We start from the raw sequence: 19,719 nt of genomic DNA on the forward strand, positions 1-19,719 counted from the left end.
TTCCAGCATGTCATCGCAGGAGGTAGTGTCTAGAGGATCAGTAAGTATATCCTGACTCTGGGACACAGGCAGGCCAACAGTTCATCCCCAGGTGGGTCTCAGATTTAAGAGGCCTCATACCTGCTACAGAAAATCTCCACTCCTCCCAGATCCTGGAGTGTGCAGATAAGCAGCAGAAGACTTGGTGGGAGGGGAAGAGAAAGAGAAAGTAAGAGAGATGTTACAGAATACAGAATATTTATCCACATGCCTACATATATAAACAATTTATGTATGCATGTGTTATTGTTAAGGTAAACAGCTGAGGGTAAAGAAGCTGGGTGGGCACCTGGGTGACTCAGTTGATTAAGCATCTGCCTTTGACTCAGGTCACGGTCTCAGGGTCTTGGGATCGAGCCCTGTGTTGGGCTCCCTGCTCAGTGGGAAGCCTTCTTCTCCCTCTGCCTCTGCCTTTCCTCTGTGTTTGTGCTCTCATTTTTTTCCTTAGAGTTTGCCAAACTGCTTAGATGTGTCTCCCAGACCCTCTTTCTTCCTAAATCAGAAGGACAGACTAACAGTGGGTCATTCTGATGTGTGAGTCAGGCGGACCACTTTGGTCCCACCAGCAACACTGGGTCAGCAGAAGTGGAGAATCGTGACAGCCCACTCAGGATGGTGCATGCCACTTTCATTCATTTTCTCGACTAATGTCTGATGGATTCTACCCCGAGTCTGGATGGGGAGTGAGGAGGAGATAAAAGGGGCAGCAGGCCGGGGAGAAGTCTGTTCTATAAGCCCTGTCTTCATCAAGGCTTCCCAAGAAGAACTTCTTTGTAGTTGTCCAACAGAATTTAGCATGAGGAAGATGAGAAGCTGTTTTCACTTTGGCCCTGGATGGCCCAGGAGTTCTTCAGTAAATATTCTGGGTCAGTGGATATTGAGGGGAGGGGGAAACTTGGAGCTTCCTCCAGCTCTCTGGCCTCCTAGCAGCATCTCAGGGAGGGTTCCTTAGGACCCACAATTCTCCTTAAGTTCATTCTATCTGCTTTTCAGAGTAGCCCTGGGCCTGAAAGCCCACACAAATGCACAGAAGGCTAGCTTGGAAATAACACTGTCTCTTCTGTTTAAGCCAGGTTCTTAGTGGTGTATATGATATAGAGTGACCCGCTTCCCGGCCAACTTCCCGTCAAGGCCTTGGAGAAAATCTTACGCCGACCTGACTTCTTTTAGCTCTAAGTAACAGAAATAGAGCCCTGAGTCAACAAAATGTTCTTCTGGTTCTAAAACAAAAGAGGCTGAATTTATTTAACCTGAAACAGAAATGTATTCCCAACGTGAGTTCTGTATGGTAAATGCCAGCCGCTGTAAAGGGGTTGTGATTCAGTCTAAACCCTTAGAGTGGTTTTAAAATCATTAGTGAACTTCAACATTGAGAAGGGTAGGGATGCTTTTCATTTAAATAAGAAACTGGTATTTCCTCCAAATATACAATTGAATATTAGGGAAAATAAATCTGAACCTCAGTGGCATGTCTCTGATGAATGTCCTTGTCATCTCCCTGTGTGGGGCTCTAAAAATGAAATGAAGGTGGGAGCTTTATGGTGTTTTATTTACTTTTTGTAGCTCAGTCTGGCATTCAGCAGTGCCTAAAACTATCATACTTCTTTTTTAAGTGGGCCACAAGTGGGAAATTTTATGGGTTCTCTCGTCAAGTCATGCTATGCAATGCAAACCCTGTACTCAGTCAACTCAAGAAGGAATCCCACACAATTTGAAAAGTTGGTGACATGGATTTTAAGGCTGCTACCTAACAATATTTATAATGGAGGTTTATTTGCAGCTTGTGAATATGTTTGAAGCTTGGTGATCCTTGAGATACTCAATGAGAAGTTGGTAAATGAGTTAGAACAGGTTGTGCATGTATCTTTGAGGTGTTTACTTAAGGCCTACCCTTAGAGCAGTTTATAGTCTTACTGTGAGCCATCATGATAAATACACTTGTGTGTGCCTGTGTTTGTGTGCTTGTGTAAATATTCACAGTTGCATAATCCCAGATGTGGGATGAATGATCACGGTCCCCTCCTTACCACTGAATGTCATCTTTATCTGAATAACTTCACCGTTGCCATTGAAGTCGGTCTTTTTCCCCTTCTTGAGACCCTACAACCTGTTTGGTCCTGGTCTCCGTATGTTTAAGCCCATCTGATTCTTTCTACCTTTCCCTAGATCTGTTTGCTTCTTAAACCTTCTCCTTTAATACTGTATAGTAATATTCTTTTTTGCTAGTTTCATTGAGGTATCATTGGCATTCAGAAAACTACACGTGACTCATATATGCAATTCAGTTGAGTTTGATTTAGGACATATGGATACTCTTGTTATTGTCACCACGATCAAGGTGACAAGACGTTTCCGCCACCTCCCCAGCTAACATATTCAACATGCATAACACTCAACCCTTATCTTCAGCTTCTTCGGATGGGGCTCTCTGCCTTGAATTCTGCTTCTCGGTCACTCTGTTACAAGCCGGATGCTGGGAAGCCTCGCATCTCTTCTTTCTACCTCATTGTCCACATCTGGTTCATCTGATAACTTTACATGGCTCTCCCTGTTCTCAGATTCCCTCCTTCTTCCTCTAGACAAGCACAGTCCAGCTCTGTTTCTCACCTGAGCTAATGTCACAATGTCTTTTTTTATTCTTTTAATCACAGGTTTATTTTATTTTTCTGCTATGCATCAAGGACACACTACATTAAAGTGTATCTTTATAGTTTGCTTGACTGCTATTTTTTTCACTTAATTGATTATCCCAACACTAGTCTGCACACCTCCTAATTATCCTCAGCATACTTGCTGGAACGCTCTTCTCTAACCAAGTGTTCAGCTGCAGGAAAACATCTCTCCATGCAGCAAAGAAGGCTTCCCTAGCTTTCCCTGAGTCTGTGCTAACCTGCTTGTAGCTACCAAGACACGCTCTCAGTACTACTCCGGAGTCCCTGTGCCTTTGCTTGTATTCCAGCCTTGATTTCTTCTTTTTCCATCCTTTTATCTAGAGAGCTGATCTTTGAAATTCTGGCCAAACATAATCTCTTCCAGAAAACCCTACCTGAACTTTTCTGTTTCCTAAGTGACCCATACTCATGGTTCCATTTATACTGTGCACTTTTTTTTATTAATAATACTATTTATTTTTATTGTGTTATGTTAGTATAAGTTTTTGGTAGTACTTACAAAACATACCGAAGTTATCTATTTGCCCCAATTTCTTAGAAGCAGAGACTGTGTCATAGTGATCTGATAAACCTACTATTCAGCCAAAATATTTGACTTTTAGAAGATGCTGAATTAAACTAGACCTAATGGATTAAAATTATCTAAAAGTGAATTTTTTTCAATGAAGATTCAGATACATTGTACAAAGAGAAGAGCTGTAATAGATGTTAACATACCCACAAATAAATCGTCTTCACAAAGTTTTGTTATTGGGTATCAGTCTAGTTTTGGAATTTCAGCATGTAGGATAGAAGATTAATTTAAAATGGTCATTTAAAAAGTGGTGTTGGGGCACCTGGGTGGCTCAGTCACTTAAGCATCTACCTTCGGCTCAGGTCATGATTCCGAGGTTCTGGGATAGAGTCCTACATTGGGCTCCCTGCTGAGCGGGTTCTTCCTCTCCCACTCCCCCTGCTTGTGTGCCCTCTCTCGCTGTCTCTCTCTGTCAAAAAAATACATAAAATCTTTAAAGGGAAAAAAAAACGCAGTATTAATGCAAAGAACAAGTGAAATTTCTAATCAGGACAGGGCAAAATCTTTACCACCTGGAGACAGGGAAACATCTCGGTCTAAGATGATTTACATGCAGGAATCCTCTGACAGATACGCTACCAACCTGTTGGGCCACACTCTTGGAGCTGTATTTTCTACCCACCTCTTTACAATAGATACTCCTTTCTAATTATTTAATATTTGTCGAAGAAGAAATACGGACTATTTTTGCCTCACAAACCCGTGCTCCATTCATCCAGCTTTGCCTTCTAATGTTCCATTACTTATTTATGAGATCCAGCTTTATACAAATTGCACTTCTGTTTTATAGACTTATGAAAATTCATGGCCTATTCACTCTAGTTGGATTCAGTTATCCTTCTCTACAAATGTTATAGCTCCCTACAATTACTTACACCGACTTTACTGCCTAACTCAGGAGGAAGCTTGGCAAATCAGCTTTTGGTTTTACAAGAAGGATTCCAACTGTTTCTGAAGCTTTTTATTAAGACCAAATCTTGTCCTTTAAACTTTAAGAAAAATGGGGAATAGGTAGAAAGTGATCTAAACATATATGCACAAATTACTATAAAGTAAACCTATGGGGGCACCTAGGTGGCTCACTCGGTTGTCTGCCTTCAGCTCGGGTCATGATCCTGGGGTCCTGGGACAGAGTCCTGTATCAGGATCCTTGCTCAGCAGGGAGCCAGCTTCTCCCTCTGCCTGCCGGTCCCCCTGCTTGTGCGTGTGCTCTCTCTCTCTCTCTGTGTGTGTCTCTCTGACTAATAAATAAATAATAATTCAAATAAACACATGTGCAGGTGCATATGGTACACATACTGGATATATAACCATCCAGGAGAGCCCATGCATGCATGCTCCTGCCCGGTGAGACTCTCCTCCACTGTCAGGTAACCACATGGTTCATTTCTTGCTTTGTACTGTAGATCAGCCTACACTGTAAGCATCCATAAACAGCACAGTTTAGTTATGTCTTTTTAAAATTGTCTATAAACAGAGTTATAGACTATGTATGCTCTACTACCCACCTTCTTTTACTCACCTTTATCTTTTTAGAGTCAACTTTCTGCCTGTTTGTTGGTGTATTTTTTTTTTTTAATTTTTTATTTTTTATAAACATATATTTTTATCCCCAGGGGTACAGGTCTGTGAATCACCAGGTTTACACACTTCACAGCACTCACCAAATCAAATACCCTCCCCAATGTCCATAATCCCACCCCCTTCTCCCAAACCCCCTCCCCCCGGCAACCCTCAGTTTGTTTTGTGAGATTAAGAGTCACTTATGGTTTGTCTCCCTCCCAATCCCATCTTGTTTCATTTATTCTTCTTCTACCCACTGAAGCCTCCATGTTGCATCACCACTTCCTCATATCAGGGAGATCATATGATAGTTGTCTTTCTCTGCTTGACTTATTTCACTAAGCATGATACGCTCTAGTTCCATCCATGTTGTTGCAAATGGCAAGATTTCATTTCTTTTGATGGCTGCATAGTATTCCATTGTGTATATATACCACATCTTCTTGATCCATTCATCTGTTGATGGACATCTAGGTTCTTTCCATAGTTTGGCTATTGTGGACATTGCTGCTATAAACATTCGGGTGCATGTGTCCCTTTGGATCACTACATTTGTATCTTTAGGGTAAATACCCAATAGTGCAATTGCTGGGTCATAGGGCAGTTCTATTTTCAACATTTTGAGGAACCTCCATGCTGTTTTCCAGAGTGGCTGCACCAGCTTGCATTCCCACCAACAGTGTAGGAGGGTTCCCCTTTCTCCGCATCCTCGCCAGCATCTGTCATTTCCTGACTTGTTGATTTTAGCCATTCTGACTGGTGTGAGGTGATATCTCATTGTGGTTTTGATTTGTATTTCCCTGATGCCAAGTGATATGGAGCACTTTTTCATGTGTCTGTTCGCCATCTGGATGTCTTCTTTGCAGAAATGTCTGTTCATGTCTTCTGCCCATTTCTTGATTGGATTATTTGTTCTTTGGGTGTTGAGTTTGCTAAGTTCTTTATAGATTCTGGACACTAGTCCTTTATCTGATATGTCGTTTGCAAATATCTTCTCCCATTCTGTCAGTTGTCTTTTGATTTTGTTAACTGTTTCCTTTGCTGTGCAAAAGCTTTTGATCTTGATGAAATCCCAGTAGTTCATTTTTTCCCTTGCTTCCCTTGCCTTTTGCGTTGTTCCTAGGAAGATGTTGCTGCGGCAGAGGTCGAAGAGGTTGCTGCCCGTGTTCTCTTCAAGGATTTTGATGGATTCCTTTCGTACATTGAGGTCCTTCATCCATTTTGAGTCTATTTTTGTGTGTGGTGTAAGGAAATGGTCCAATTTCATTTTTCTGCATGTGGCTGTCCAATTTTCCCAGCACCATTTATTGAAAAGGCTGTCGTTTTTCCATTGGACATTCTTTCCTGCTTTGTCGAAGATTAGTTGACCATAGATTTGAGGGTCTATTTCTGGGCTCTCTATTCTGTTCCATTGATCTATGTGTCTGTTTTTGTGCCAGTACCATGCTGTCTTGATGATGACAGCTTTGTAATAGAGCTTGAAGTCCGGAATTGTGATGCCACCAACGTTGGCTTTCTTTTTCAATATCCCTTTGGCTATTCGAGGTCTTTTCTGGTTCCATATAAATTTTAGAATTATTTGTTCCATTGCTTTGAAAAAGATGGATGGTACTTTGATAGGAATTGCATTAAATGTGTAGATTGCTTTAGGTAGCATAGACATTTTCACAATATTTATTCTTCCAATCCAGGAGCATGGAACATTTTTCCATTTCTTTGTGTCTTCCTCAATTTCTTTCATGAGTACTTTATAGTTTTCTGAGTATAGATTCTGTGTCTCTTTGGTTAGGTTTATTCCTAGGTATCTTATGGTTTTGGATGCAATTGTAAATGGGATTGACTCCTTAATATCTCTTTCTTCTGTCTTGCTGTTGGTATAGAGAAATGCAACTGATTTCTGTGCATTGATTTTATATCCTGACACTTTACTGAATTCCTGTATAAGTTCTAGCAGTTTTGGAGTGGAGTCTTTTGGGTTTTCCACATATAGTATCATATCATCTGCGAAGAGTGATAATTTGACTTCTTCTTTGCCGATTTGGATGCCTTTAATTTCCTTTTGTTGTCTGATTGCTGAGGCTAGGACCTCTAGTACGATGTTGAATAGCAGTGGTGATAATGGACATCCCTGCCGTGTTCCTGACCTTAGCGGAAAAGCTTTCAGTTTTTCTCCATTGAGAATGATATTTGCGGTGGGTTTTTCATAGATGGCTTTGATGATATTGAGGTATGTGCCCTCTATCCCTCCACTTTGAAGAGTTTTGATCAGGAAGGGATGTTGTACTTTGTCAAATGCTTTTTCAGCATCTATTGAGAGTATCATATGGTTCTTGTTCTTAATTTTATTGATGTGTTGTATCACATTGACTGATTTGCGGATGTTGAACCAACCTTGCAGCCCTGGAATAAATCCCACGTGGTCGTGGTGAATAATCTTTTTAATGTACTGTTGAATCCTATTGGCTAGTATTTTGTTGAGTATTTTCGCATCTGTGTTCATCAAGGATATCGGTCTATAGCTCTCTTTTTTGGTGGGATCCTTGTCTGGTTTTGGGATCAAGGTGATGCTGGCCTCATAAAATGAGTTTGGAAGTTTTCCTTCCATTTCTATTTTTTGGAACAGTTTCAGGAGAATAGGAATTAGTTCTTCTTTAAATGTTTGGTAGAATTCCCCCGGGAAGCCGTCTGGCCCTGGGCTTTTGTTTGTTTGGAGATTTTTAATGACTGTTTCAATCTCCTTACTGGTTATGGGTCTGTTCAGGCTTTCTATTTCTTCCTGGTTCAGTTGTGGTAGTTTATATGTTTCTAGGAATGCATCCATTTCTTCCAGATTGTCAAATTTATTGCCGTAGAGTTGCTCATAGTATGTTCTTATAATAGTTTGTATTTCTTTGGTGTTAGTTGTGATCTCTCCTCTTTCATTCATGATTTTATTTATTTGGGTCCTTTCTCTTTTCTTTTTGATAAGTCGGGCCAGGGGTTTATCAATTTTATTAATTCTTTCAAAGAACCAGCTCCTAGTTTCGTTGATTTGTTCTATTGTTTTTTTGGTTTCTATTTCATGGATTTCTGCTCTTATCTTTATGATTTCTCTTCTCCTGCTGGGCTTAGGGTTTCTTTCTTGTTCTTTCTCCAGCTCCTTTAGGTGTAGGGTTAGGTTGTGTACCTGAGACCTTTCTTGTTTCTTGAGAAAGGCTTGTACCGCTATATATTTTCCTCTCAGGACTGCCTTTGTTGTGTCCCACAGATTTTGAACCGTTGTATTTTCATTATCATTTGTTTCCATGATTTTTTTCAATTCTTCTTTAATTTCCCGGTTGACCCATTCATTCTTTAGAAGGATACTGTTTAGTCTCCATGTATTTGGGTTCTTTCCAAACTTCCTTTTGTGGTTGAGTTCTAGCTTTAGAGCATTGTGGTCTGAAAATAGGCAGGGAATGATCCCAATCTTTTGATACCGGTTGAGTCCTGATTTAGGACTGAGGATGTGATCTATTCTGGAGAATGTTCCATGTGCACTAGAGAAGAATGTGTATTCTGTTGCTTTGGGATGAAATATTCTGAATATATCTGTGATGTCCATCTGGTCCAGTGTGTCATTTAAGGCCTTTATTTCCTTGCTGATCTTTTGCTTGGATGACCTGTCCATTTCAGTGAGGGGAGTGTTAAAGTCCCCTACTATTATTGTATTATTGTTGATGTGTTTCTTTGATTTTGTTATTAATTGGTTTATATAGTTGGCTGCTCCCACGTTGGGGGCATAGATATTTAAAATTGTTAAATCTTCTTGTTGGACAGACCCTTTGAGTATGATATAGTGTCCTTCCTCATCTCTTATTATAGTCTTTGGCTTAAAATCTAATTGATCTGATATAAGGATTGCCACTCCTGCTTTCTTCTGATGTCCATTAGCATGGTAAATTCTTTTCCACCCCCTCACTTTAAATCTGGAGGTGTCTTCGGGCTTAAAATGTGTTTCTTGGAGGCAACATATAGATGGGTTTTGTTTTTTTATCCATTCTGATACCCTGCGTCTTTTGACAGGGGCATTTAGCCCATTCACATTCAGGGTAACTATTGAGAGATATGAATTTAGTGCCATTGTATTGCCTGTAAGGTGACTGTTACTGTATATGGTCTCTGTTCCTTTCTGATCTACCACTTGTAGGCTATCTCTTTGCTTAGAGGACCCCTTTTTATATTTCCTGTAGAGCTGGTTTGGTATTTGCAAATTCTTTCAGTTGTTGTTTGTCCTGGAAGCTTTTAATCTCTCCTTCTATTTTCAATGATAGCCTAGCTGGATATAGTATTCTTGGCTGCATGTTTTTCTCGTTTAGTGCTCTGAAAATATCATGCCAGCTCTTTCTGGCCTGCCAGGTCTCTGTGGATAAGTCAGCTGCCAATCTAATATTTTTACCATTGTATGTTACAGACTTCTTTTCCCGGGCTGCTTTCAGGATTTTCTCTTTGTCATTGAGACTTGTAAATTTTACTATTAAGTGACGGGGTGTGGGCCTATTCTTATTGATTTTGAGGGGCATTCTCTGAACCTCCTGAATTTTGATGCTCGTTCCCTTTGCCATATTGGGGAAATTCTCCCCAATAATTCTCTCCAGTATACCTTCTGCTCCCCTCTCACTTTCTTCTTCTTCTGGAATCCCAATTATTTTAATGTTGTTTCGTCTTATGGTGTCACTTATCTCTCGAATTCTCCCCTCGTGGTCCAGTAGCTGTTTGTCCCTCTTTTGCTCAGCTTCTTTATTCTCTGTCATTTGGTCTTCTATATCACTAATTCTTTCTTCTGCCTCATTTATCCTAGCAGTTAGAGCCTCCATTTTTGATTGCACCTCATTAATAGCTTTTTTGATTTCAACTTGGTTAGATTTTAGTTCTTTTATTTCTCCAGAAAGGGCTTTTATATCTCTCGAGAGGGTTTCTCTAATATCTTCCATGCCTTTTTCGAGCCCGGCTAGAACCTTGAGAATTGTCATTCTGAACTCTAGATCTGACATATTACCGATGTCTGTATTGATTAGGTCCCTAGCCTTCGGTACTGCCTCTTGTTCTTTTTTTTGTGTTGAATTTTTACGTCTTGTCATTTTGTCCAGATAAGAGTAAATTAAGGGGCAAGTAAAATACTAAAAGGGTGGCAACAACCCCAGGAAAATATGCTTTAACCAAATTAGAAGAGATTCAAAATCGTGAGTGGGGAGAAAGGGGATAAAAAGAGGTTCAAAAAGGAAGAAAGAAAAAAAAAAAAAAAAAAAAAAAAACAAAAAAAAAAAAAAAAAAAAAAAAAAAGAAAAGAAAAGAAAAGAATTTTTTAAAAAAAGAAAACACCTAAGAAAAATGTAAAAAAAAAAAATATATATATATATATATATATATATATATATTAGATAAACTAGTAAAAAATCGTTAAAAAAGAAAAAGGTAACAGTTAAAAAAAAAATTTTACCCGAAGGCGAGAAAAAAAAAAATGAAAAAGAAAAAATTAAATTAACTGCAAGACTAAAAAAAATCACAGGAAAAAAGCCATGAGTTCCGTGCTTGGCTTTCTCCTCCTCTGGAATTCTGCTGCTCTCCTTGGTATTGAAACCGCACTCCTTGGTAGGTGAACTTGGTCTCGGCTGGATTTCTTGTTGATCTTCTGGGGGAGGGGCCTGTTGTAGTGATTCTCAAGTGTCTTTGCCCCAGGCGGAATTGCACCGCCCTTACCCGGGGCAGGGGTGAGTAATCCGCTCGGGTTTGCTTTCAGGAGCTTTTGTTCCCTGAGCGCTTTCTGTAGAGTTCCAGAGGACGGGAATACAAATGGCGGCCTCCTGGTCTCTGGCCCGGAGGAGCCAAGAGCCCAGGGCCCCACTCCTCAGTGCGCCCTCAGAGAACAGCGCCCAGTTACTCCCGTCTGCTCCCGTCTGCCCGACCTCCGGCCGCGCTCCGAGCTCACCGAGCCTGCGACCGGTTCAAGGTAACACGGAGCTGCGAGCTTACTGTCAGCTCTGTCTCTGTAGCCGGCTTTACCGTTCCAATACCCGCAAGCTCTGCGACACTCAGACACCCCCGATCCTTCTGTGACCCTGCGGGACCTGAGGCCACGCTGACCCCGCGTGGGCTTCGCCCCGGTTTAGCCTCTGGAGCGATGTCCCTCAGCGGAACAGACCTTTTAAAAGTCCTGATTTTGTGCGCGGTTGCTCCGCCGCTTGCCGGGAGCCGGCCCCTCCCCCCGGGGTCTATCTTCCCGTCGCTTTGGATTCACTTCTCCGCCGGTCCTACCTTTCAGAAAGTGGTTGTTTTTCTGTTTCCAGAATTGCTGTTCTTCTTCTCTTCGATCTGCCGATGGATTTTCAAGTGTTTGCAATCTTTAGATAAGCTATCTAGCTGATCTCCGGCTAGCTGAAGCAGTCTCAGCTTGCTACTTCTCCGCCATCTTGACTCCTCTCCCCTGTTGGTGTATTTTATTTATGGTATGTGGTTGCCCTACAATTCATTTTCACATTCTTTTTTTTTTTTTTTTTTTTATTGTGCGATGTTAGTCACCATACAGTACATCATTAGTTTTTGATACAGCATTCCATGATTCATTGTTTACATGTAACACCCGGGGCTCCATGCAATACATACCCTCCTTAATACCCGCCACCAGGCTAACCTATCCCCCACCCCTCTCCCTTCTAAAACCCTCAGTTTGTTTCCTGGAGTCTGGAGTCTCTCATGGTTCCTCTCCCCCTCTGATCCCCCCCTCTTCATTTTCCCCTCCTTTCTCCTAATGTCCTCCTTGCTATTGCTTATGTTCCACAAGTAAGTGGAACCATATGATAATTGACTTTCTCAGCTTGAGTCATCTCACTCAGCATGATTTCCTCCAGTCCCATCCATGTTGATGCAAAAGTTTGGTATTCATCATTTCTGATGCCTGAGTAATATTGCATTGTATATATGGACCACATCTTCTTTATCCATTTATCTGTTGAAGGTCATCTCAGCTCCTTCCACCAGCTAGGCTATTGTGGACATTGCTGCTATGAACATTGGGGCACATATCACCCTTCTTTTCACTACATCTCTATCTTTAAGGTAAATTGCAATTGCAGTGCAATTGCTGCTATATTCTTTCTATTGATGAAGACTGGAGAGGCTTCCAGTTTGAGGCTGTTATAGTCAATGATGTTGTGAATATTTTATGTTTCCTGATGCACACGTGCTAGAATTTCTCTGTTGAGAATATGAGCACATTTAACTAGACTGAACATCCCAAATTGTTTCCCATAGTGACTGTGATGATTCCCTGAGTTAATGATTGTCCCCATGTGCATTTTTGGTGTGTCAGGCTTTCTAATTTGAGCCAATCTGGGATGGTTTTAGTGGTCCCACTTTATAGTCTCAATAAGCATTTTCCTAATGAGTGACTATCTTTTCCTATGTTCCCTTGTTATTTTCATTTTTTTTTTTTCCAAAGTACCTTTTAAAATCTCCTATCCATTGATCTGCTGGATTGCTGTTGATTTTTTTCTTGACTGTTCATTTTCATCTATGGTACTTCTTTATATACTCAAACTATGACTAACTCCTTGTTACATGTATTTCAAACATCTTTTAAAACTCTGGAGCTTGGATTTCAGTTTTATAAAGGTGTCTTTTGATACATAAAGTACTTGTTTATGTATTTATTTAGGACAGAGAGAGAGAGAGATTGCACAAGCAGGGTGGGGAGAGGCAAGGGGAGAAGGAGAGAGAGAATCTCAAGCAGCTCTATGCTCACTGTCCACCTAACGTGGGACTCAGTCTCACAACCCTGAGATCATGACCTGAACTGAAATCAAGAGTCAGACATTTAACCGACTGAGCTACCCAGGTGTTCCTTGATATCATTTTTAATTGTTACTTGCTACCCTTCGGTCATTAAGATATTGTTCTATATTATGATAACCTTTGTTTTGTTATTTGTAGTAGGTCTATCATCTGAAATTGATCTTTGCATAGGATGTGACATACAAATTCACTTTCATTTTCTTTTACATAAATAACCATTTATTTAGTAGGCAAGTCTTTTCCCTATATTTTCTTCTAGAAGTATTAACAGTTTTAGGTCTTTTAAGTCTTTAATTCATTTTGAGTTGATCTTTATATATGGTATAATATTGGGTTCAATTTTTTTCTTTTGCATATGGGTATCCAATTTTCCCAACACCGTTTGTTGAGGATACTAGCTTTCTCCATTGTGCCTTCTTGGTTCTTTTTGTTGAAGATCAAGTAACTGTATAGGCATGGAATTTTTTAATGGGCTTTCTATTCTGTAACATTGGTCTACTTGCCTGTTGTGGTTTTTGTTTGTTGTTGTTGTTTTGTCAGAGCAACTCCACTTTAATTATAGTAGCTTTGTGATATACTTTGGAATCAGGAATTGCGATATCTCCATTTTTGTCCTTTTTTTCCTTTTTTCCCAAGATTGCTTTGGCTATTCAGTGTCTTTGCAGTTTCATATAAATTTTAGGACTTTATTTCAATGTCTGTAAAAGATACCAATGAGATTTTGGTAGAGATTTCATACAATTTCTAATTGGTTTGGTCAGGATAGGCTTTTTAACAATATTAAAGATTCCAATTCATGAAGATGGGATGTCTTTCCATTTATTTATATCCTTTATATTCTTTTTTCATTAATGCTCATCTATTTCATCAATGTTTGTCTTTTTCATCAGTGTCTCATCTACCATAAGAGTTAAAATAGTCATTATAGAAAAAGGTTCAATTTATTAAGAAGATATTATAATTATGAATATGAACACATGCAAATCAGATCATCTAAATATATAAGCAAGCACTGAAAGATCTGAAGTGAAAATTATCAGTGTAATAATAGGAGACTTCAAAGACCACTATCAATTATAGATTGAACATCTACAGAAAGTCAGTAAGGGAACAGTAGGCTTGAGCAACACTTCAGACCAACTGACCCAACAAACATAATATTCCACCCAAAAGGAAAAGAATACATCTACTTCTTGAATAAGACGTGGTACATCCTCCAGAATAGATCACATTAGGACACAAAACAAGTCTTAACAAATTTAAAGATTGAAATTATACCAAGTACTTTTTTAACAACAGTCGTATAAAACTAGAAATCGATAATAGGAAAAATCTGGAATATATACACATATCTGGAAATTACACAGTATACCTCTGATGAACCAATGGGTCAAAGAAAAAAGCAAATAGTAAAGTAGAAAATAGCTCGAGACAAATGAAAACAAAAACACAATATATGCAAACTTAAGGAATGGAGCAAAAGCAATACTAAGAAGGAAGTTTATAGCAATAAATGTGTCCTTTAAAAAAGAAGAAAGAGGGTCACCTGGGTGGCTCAGTGGGTTAAACTTCTGCCTTCAGCTCAGGTCATGATCCCAGGATCCTGGGATTGAGCCCCACATCTGGCTCTCTGCTCAGCAAGGAGCCTGCTTACCTCTCTCTCTCTGCCTCTCTGCTTACTTGTGATCTTTCTTTGTCAAATGAAAAAATAAAAAATCTTCAGAAGATAGATTCAATAAATAAGTAAATAATAAAGAAGAAAGAGGTTGCTGGATAACTCAGTCAGTTAAGCGTCTGCCTTCCATATAAGTCATGATCCCAGTGTCTGGGGTCAAGTTCTACATGTATTCCCTGCTTATTGGGGAAACTGCTTCTCCCTCTCCCCTCCCCTTGCTTGTGCTTTCTCTCTGTCTCTCTCTCACTCTCTCTCTCTCAAATGAATAAATAAAAATCTTTAAAAAATAAGAAACCTTAAAAATACAATATAATTATACCTCAAAGAACTAGGAAAAGGAAAAAAACAAAAACAAAACAATTAGGCCCCAAGCTTAAGCAGAAGGAAAGAAATAATAAAGATTGGAGTAGAAATAAATCAAGCAGAGAATAGACTATCTGTAGAAAAAAAATCAATAAAACTAGGAGTTGTTTTACTGAAAAATAAATATTGACAGCTCTCTAAGAAAAAAGCTCAAATAAAATCACAACTAAGAGGAAACATTACAACTAATGCCACAAAAATACAAAAAGTCACGAGACTACCATGAAAAATTAGAAGCCAACAAATTGGATAATCTAGAAGAAATGGATAAATTACTAGAAATATACAAACTACCCATTCTGAATCATGAAGAAAAATAAAACCTGAATGGTCTAATAATTACTAAAGAGTAATCAACAATCAAAAATCTTCTGTCAAATATAAACCCAAGATCAGGTGGCTTCACTGGCAAATTCTACAAAACACTTAAAGAAGTAATAATATCAGTCAGTCTTAAACTCTTCCCAAAATGCTGGAGAAGAGGAAACATGTTAAAACTCATTTTATGAGGCCAACATTGTCTTTATACTAAAGCCAGTCAAAAACACTACAAGAGGGATGCCAGGGTGGTTCAGTTGGCTAAGCGGCTGCCTTTGGCTCAGGTCATGATCCCAGCATCCTGAGATCGAGTCCCACATCGGGCTCCTTTCTCTGCAGGGATCCTGCTTCTTCTGCCTCCTCTGCCTGCCACTCTGCCTGCCTGTACTCTCTCTATCTCTCTGACAAATAAATAAATAAAATCTTAAAAAAAAAAAAACCACTACAAGAAAGAAAACTATAGGCCAATATCTCTAACAAACATAGATGCAAAAATCCTCAACAACATATCAGCATATTGAATTCGTCACCACATTAAAAGGATCATAAACCATGATACCATGATCAAGTCCATGGGAGACAAGGGGTGGTTCAACATATACAGTCAGTTAATGTGACCCACCACATACACAGATAAAGGATACAAGTTATATAATCATCTCAATACCTGCAGAAAAAGCATTTGATAAAATTTGACACCTTTTTTATGATAAAAACTCTCAACAAACTGGTACAGAAGGAATGGACCTCCATTTAATTAAGGCTATAAATAAAAAGCTCATAGCTAACATCATACTCAGTAATAAAAAGCAGAAATCTCTGCTCTGAGAATAGGAATAAGGCAAGGATACCCACTCTCACAAATTCTCTTCCCCCATAGTACTAGAAGTTCTAACCAGAGCAATTAGGCATGAAAAGGAAATAAAGGATTCTGAATGGGATAAGAAGAAGTAAAATTATCTGTTTTCAAATGACATAATCTTACATGTAGAAAATCTTAAAGACTACATAGAAAAGAAAAGTTAGGACTAACAAATTGATCAAAGTTGCAAGGTAGAAAAATCAGTTACACTTCTGTATGTTAACAACAAACTATCTAAAAAGGCGGAATAAGGAGATAATCCCATATATAATAGCATCCACAAGGATAAAATCCTTAGCAATAAGATTAACCAAGGAGGTGAACTATTTGTGTCCTGAAAACTATAAAATACTGATGCAAGTAATTAAAGAAGACCCAAATAAATGGAAAGACACCCCATGGTTATAGATTGGAAGAATTAATATTGTTAAAGAGCCCATTGTTTCCAGTAAATCTTGATGGTTAGTAGAGCAGGCTCTCTTACCTTTTTTTTTTCCCCCCAAGAGATTTCTAACTTTCTCTGTAACTCTAGCAGCTCCTTTCTATACCTTTTGGTCTACTGGCATACAGGGCCACAAAAAAACACTGGCCAACTGGGAATATAGTTTTAATGGGAACCTTATTTGTCTCTTTAGGGGAAGTATGACTCTTGTTCCCAGAAAACTAGGACCTCTAGTGCAGTAGAGCCACAATTTACAAGGACAGGAATCCTATATTCCCCAACTAGGTCAGTCAGGATGATGGTGCTAGAGGCCACTGATACCTCAGACCCTAATTCTTTTTTTTTTTTTTTTAAAGTAAAATAGTCTTTTTATTATATACAGGCTATACGTAAACCACCCACCCACTCTGAAAACAGTAGGTTCTGGCTTTTCTCAGGGCACTCAGAAGCTTCTTGGAGACCATTCCTTCCCTTCAGAAAGGGGAGCATGAGTGTGTGCATGCATGTGCATGTGTATGTAACCTGATTCCATGACGTTTGACCAGCCTCATCTAGCCACATGCCCCTCCTTGCCTTAAACCCTGGCTTTGAGCTTCTCTGGTCCAGGAGGAGACCTCAGCCTAGGGCAGGCATAAGCCAATCATTCAACCTCCATCTTGTTCTTCTGCAAAGAATCAATGAAGGTTTGCCACTCCGCTGGGTAAAAACGCTTATGGGTAAAAACGCTTATAGACGTTGATCTTATTCCGAATCTGTTTCGGGGTATCTTGGTAGTAATTCTTCTCATCCCGGGCCATAGCCTTATAGTCCTCCCCATGATTCTCCACCATGTAGCGCACATAGTCAATGAGGTCTCGAGACAGCGTGTTTCCTTTCTTTTCTGGAAGGCTGGCTTCTGCCTCCAGGTCGTTTAGCACATAGGGCTTCCGCACAAGCTCCTTAGGCCTCTCCTCTATGTCTACCTCCATGGCCTTCATCTTTCTCTTACGGAGGGGACCACCTTGTTGGGGTCCATAGCCAACCCCATCTCGGCCAGGTTCTGCCGCACGGATTTGGTGTGGTCCCAGGCATGTCGGATGTGGAAGCATTCGATCCGTGGCGCTGCTTTCCATCGAGCATTCCGGTTCAGCCGCTTCCGGTTAACATTGTAACCGAACTTCTGTCTCCTGGTCTTCCCCTTGGCTTTGGACATTTCTTTGACCACCGAATCGACAACTAGAACTGGATCTCAGACCCTAATTCTTAATCTCATCTATGCTTCCTATCCAGAAAAGTACCATATAATGGGCAGCACTTCCTTAACCCTATAGAAAGTCATCCCCAAAGTTGCCCTTAGCTGTTTTCTTAAGAAGTCGTTCCAATATTGTACCAGGCTGGGATTGTTGGATGGTACAATATATTCTGGCCAACTATGATCCTGTAGATATATGCACGTAATTGTACCTCCTTTGCCCTAAAGAAAGTCCCTTGGCCTGAAGTAGTGTTATGTGGAATTTCATGGACAATAAATAGGTATTTAATACCCTTTGATTTAATCAGGTATTTAATGCCACACTTAGAATGTGCATTATTCACAGGAAAAAAGCATAGTAAATTAGAGTCTTTAGTTCACCTTCTGTGGGCAGTGTTTGGTTATTTAATCAAGCATTACCCTTGTTAGCTGCCCCACTATCTTGCCTTTAGGAGGACCATGATCCCTATACATCGCAACAGTTCAGTTGCCATCCCATCCTTGCAAATTGTTAGGAAACATTTCATCCATGTGCCTTTGATGTTTGAGTATAGTCAGAAGGATTCAGAACCAGAATCTAGAGTTCTGCCATTCAAGCTGACACTGAGTATCCTGTCCTTGGCCTAGAGAGGAGAGCCACCTCTGAATGTCCTGATAGTGCCAATGCATCTCAAGTGGTACCGTCCCACATTTCTCCAAAGAAAGGAAATAGCTGAGGCCAATCCTGGGCAGCAGAATTAACTACTGTATTCTCTGGTCTCACATAATAAATCCATACTGAAATGCCCATAGCTTTGAGTCTCTGGCCCCATCCTCAAGTCCCTAAGACAGTTCTAAAATGTGTATCTTGTTTTCTGTAAAACAGAAACCATTGTTTTCCTGGAGCTTCAGGGAATAATCCAATGAAGAGCTAGGGTCAGCTCCAGATGTCCTTGCCACTGTCCCAAGTTCCTTGGATAACCAGAAACTCTGTTATTCAGAGCTGTAATTTACTCCCTTTACCCCAACCAGTACAAGGAGGGTTCATCCCCAGGTGTAATCCCTTCAGTGCTACAGTAGTTGTTAACCGTAGCCTGGTGTTCTTTGTGCTGGATGGTCTTTTTCTTCCCACAGCAAGGACGACTAGCTGTGCGGCAACTCACCTGTTACTGCTACCAAAGCAATGAAAATAGACAGTTAAACATTTGGAGGAGGGTGTACACTGTCTTGTGAGACGCCTACTTTACATGGGGTTATTTTATAATCTCCAGGTAAGGGTAGACTGCTAGCCTGTAGCAACAAAGAGATGGTGAATTTCTCATTCTTAAGTCCCAGAAAATGAAGATGTTCAGGGTTTTGAAGGGCCCTGCTTTCCTTCCCTGCCAGTACTTTGAGTTGGTGTAGAAGGTATATCAGAGATCCTCACTGGAGAATTTATCAGCTTTTTAAGTTACTATAAGTAACTTAAATAAGTTTATTACTTATTGGACTACTTACATTGTGTCCAAAGGAAGAGAATTGTAATAGTTTCTTTCTTTCTTTCCTTTTTCCTTCTTTTTCTTTCAGTAAACATTTATTCTCTGCATTAAAAAGACACACAGTTCATTGACTTCTTGCTAAGTAAATTTCTGGTTCACACTATGTCAGTCTGTCTTTTTGAAAAAACTCCACTGCTTTAAGCAAAAGTTGGCTTGCTCTGAAAAAAGATAATGCAAGATTTTGTTTCCTTCTTTCACTGGCTTCACACTTACCACAAAAAAGCATTCTCAGTTAGGGACTCTGTTTCATAACACATAGATTTCAGATAGACTTCAAAGGTACACTAGTAAATAGGAATTTCTAAACCTAAGTGATTGAATTATACAGATAACATATATATATATATATATATATATTTTTTTTTTTTTTTTTTTTCATTTGTCACTTGGAGTCAGTAGGCCTCTTGATCTATGCATCAGATTGAATGGAACCTAAGATTTCTGGTTGGGACTGGCCTATTGGAGGAAGTTATATCCTTACAAGCCAGTTCTGTCTCTGAGGTCCTGCTTCAGTGACTACTCTCTGTTTCATACCTTGCATCTGTATATGTAAAGTGTAACTCCTGCAGCAGTCAGTGTTGCTGTAGTAATGCTGTGTAACAAGCAGCTTCAAACCTTCAGGACTCACAACAGTGAAGATTCACCGTTCTCACT

At 39.7% G+C, this 19,719-nt stretch overlaps 1 protein-coding gene and 1 pseudogene across 1 annotated transcript in view; one reads left to right on the forward strand and one right to left on the reverse strand.

The window, feature by feature from the left end:
• The window catches only part of PCDH15 (protocadherin related 15), a 731,887-nt gene that overhangs the window by 452,116 nt on the left and 260,052 nt on the right, over positions 1-19,719 (forward strand). The window lies entirely within an intron of this gene.
• On the reverse strand, positions 16,674-17,519 carry LOC101684471 (annotated as a pseudogene).

This window comes from Mustela putorius, unplaced genomic scaffold (assembly GCF_011764305.1).
Source record: "Mustela putorius furo isolate JIRA1106 unplaced genomic scaffold, ASM1176430v1.1 tig00000577_pilon_pilon_pilon, whole genome shotgun sequence".
In the NCBI taxonomy this organism is placed as follows: Eukaryota; Metazoa; Chordata; class Mammalia; order Carnivora; family Mustelidae; genus Mustela; species Mustela putorius.